This window comes from Salvelinus sp. IW2-2015, unplaced genomic scaffold (genome assembly GCF_002910315.2).
Source record: "Salvelinus sp. IW2-2015 unplaced genomic scaffold, ASM291031v2 Un_scaffold3726, whole genome shotgun sequence".
NCBI classification, from domain to species: Eukaryota; Metazoa; Chordata; class Actinopteri; order Salmoniformes; family Salmonidae; genus Salvelinus; species Salvelinus sp. IW2-2015.
In genome coordinates, this window is record NW_019945003.1 from 24,565 (window position 1) to 27,884 (window position 3,320).

Sequence of the window (3,320 nt, forward strand, 5' to 3'; positions counted from 1 at the left end):
TCTCTCTCTCTCTCTCTCTCTCTCTCTCTCTCTCTCTCTCTCTCTCTCTCTCTCTCTCTCTCTCTCTTCTCTCTCTCTCTCTCTCTTCTCTCTCTCTCTCTCTCTCCCTCTCTCTCTCTCTCTCATTCAATTCAATTCAGTAAACTGTATTGAAATGCAAATTAAATTACATACGTTGTCAAAGTATACATATAACAACAATTTTGGACCACATCAATAATAATAGTAGTGGTTGTAGTAATAGTGGCAGTACAGTAGTAGTGGTAGTGTAGATAGGTGTGAGTAGTAGAGTAGTAGTATGGTAGTATAGTATAGTGTGTAGTATAGGTAGTAGAGTGGTATGGGTAGTAGTGGTGTAGTAGTGTAGTGGTGATAGTGTAGTAGTAGTAGTGTAGAGTGGTTTTAGTTAGTAGTTATGTGTAGTAAGAGTAAAGTAGTAGTGATAGTAGTGTAGTAGATGGTGGTAGTAGAGGTAGAGTGGTGGTAGTGGTAGTAGAGGTAGAGTGGTGTGGTAGTAGAGTAGAGTGGTGTGGTATGTAGATGTAGAGTGTGGTAGTAGTAGTAGTAGTAGTATGTGGTGCTAGTAGTGGTGTAGTGAGTAGTAGTAGGCTATAGTGGTGGTAGTGGAGTAGTAGTATGTAGAGTTGGTAGTGGTAGTAGTAGTAGAAGGTAGTAGTAGTAGTGTAGGTAGTAGTAGTGGTAGAGTGTAGTAGTAGTAGGTAGTAGTGATAGAGTAGTGGTAGATAAGTAAGTGGTAAAGATGGTGGTAGTAGTAGTGGTAGTAGTAGTAGCGGTAGTAAGAGTAATAGTAGTAGGGATATAGTAGTAGTGATAGTAGTAGTAGTGATAGTAGTAGTAGAGTGCGGTAGTAGAGGTAGTAGTAGGATAGGAGTAGTAGTGATAGTAGTAGTAGTATAGTAGTAGTAGTGGTAGAGTGTGTGGTAGTAGGTGGTGGTATAGTAGTAGTTGTAGTAGTGTAGTAGTGGTTAGTAGTGTGGTAGTAGTGGTGGTGTAGGTGGTGTGAGTGGTAGTTAGTATATGTAGTAGTGTGGTGTAGTTGTGGTAGTAGTGGTAGTAGTGTGTGGTAGTGTATGGTAGGTAGTAGTGTAGTAGTGGTGGTGGTGTGGTATATGGTGGTATGGTGTGGTAGAGTGGTGGTAGTAGTGGTAGTGTAGTAGTGGTGTAGTAGTAGAGTGAGGTAGTATGGTAGTAGTAAGTGGTAGTAGTAGGTAGAGTGGTAGTAAGTAGTGTATAGTGGTGGTAGTAGTGGTAGTAGTGTGTGTTAGAGTTGTAGTATGTAGTGGTAGTAGTGGTAGGGGGTAGTAGTGTGTAGTAGTGGTGTAGTAGATGTAGTAGTGGTAGTGGTGGTAGTAGTAGTAGTGGTAGTAGTGGTAGTAGTAGTAGGTGTAGTGGTGGTAGTGGTAATAGTAGCAGTAGTGGTAGTGGTAGTAGTGGTAGTAGCGGTAGTAGTAGTGGTAGTTGCAGTAGTGGTAGTGGTAGAGTGGTAGTAGCAGTAGTGGCAGGAGTGGTACTGGTAGTGGTGGTAGTGGTAGATGTAATAGTAGAAGTAGTAGTAGTAGTAGAGGTGGTAGTAGTCGTGGTAGTAGTAGTGGTATTAGTAGTGCTGTACACCGGGTAAGACATGAGAAATACTCCAGATATAACAGACTGACCCTAGCCCCCAGACACATAAACTATTGCAGCATAAATACTGGAGGCTGAGACAGGAGGGGTTGGGAGGGATAGAGGTAGTAGTAGAGGTAGTGGTAGTAGTAGTAGTAGTGGTAGTAGAGGTACTAGTAGTAGTAGTAGTAGTAGAGGTAGTGGTAATAGTGGAGGTAGCAGTTGCAGTAATAGTGGTAGCACTGGCGGTAGTAGTAGTGGTATTATTATTAGTAGTAGTAGTACTGGAGGTAGTAGTAGCAGTAGTAGTGGAGGTAGTAGTAGTGGAAATGGAATTGCTATTAACAGCAACTACAACAACAATATTAATGAGAATAACAATACATTAAAGCAATAGTAGTAGACCAGTCTCAAATGACTGAAAAGCCACATGGCATGGTATGAAATCCAAAACAAAATGGGAAATGTTTTAGGCATTACATTGTACTTTTCACTGGCTGTCCTTCAGGTTGTGGCAGGAGGACACATATTTGGCTGCACATTTTGGCTATTCACCCAATAAATATTAGATTTATTCTTCATATTTTATAGTTTCAAATTCTTTTTACTGATTGATCATTTTGGTAAAGAAAGATTCTCTTACACTACCACTCAAAAGTTTGGGGTCACTGAGAAATGTCCTTTTTCTCAACGTCAACAGTGAAGAGGCGACTCCGGGATGCTGGTCTTCTGGGCAGAGTTGCAAAGAAAAGCCATATCTCAGACTGGCCAATAAAAATAAAAGATTAAGATGGGCAAAAGAACACAGACACTGGACAGAGAAACTCTGCCTAGAAGGCCAATATCCCAGAGTCGCCTCTTCACTATTGACATGAGACTGGTGTGTTGCGGGTACTATTCAATGAAGCTGCCAGTTTAGGACTTGTGAGGCGTCTGTTTCTCAAACTAGACACTCTAATGTATTTGTCCTCTTGCTCAGTTGTGCACCGGGGCCTCCCACTCCTTCTATTCTGGTTAGAGACAGTTTGCGCTGTTCTGTGAAGGGAGTAGTACACAGCGTTGTACGAGATCTTCAGTTTCTTGGCAATTTCTCACATGGAATAGCCTTCATTTCTCAGAACAAGAATAGACTGACGAGTTTCAGATGAAAGGTCTTTGTTTCTGGCCATTTTGAGCCTGTAATCGAACCCACAATTGCTGAGGCTCCAGATACTGGATTAGCTAACACAAGTTGGATTAGCTAACACAACGTGCCATTGGAACACAGGAGGGATGGTTGCTGATAATGGGCCTCTGTACGCCTATGTAGATATTCCATAAAACATCTGCCGTTTCCAGCTACAATGGTCATTTACAACATTAACAATGTCTACACTGTATTTCTGATCAATTTTATATTATTTAATTGACAAAAAAATTGCTTTTATTTAAAAAACAAGGACATTTCTAAGTGACCCCAAACTTTTGAAGGGTAGTTTAGATCTGAGTATATGTCACAAAGTAATTGGAAAGGCCGCTCTGTCTCTATCTCTCTGGGCAGCCATGTTTGCTTGTGATGACCGGTCTCTATAGCCAGGCTGTGCTTACATTTACATTTACATTTACATTTAAGTCATTTAGCAGACGCTCTTATCCAGAGCGACTTACAAGTTGGTGCATTCACCTTATGATGTCCAGTGGAACAGCCACTTTACAAT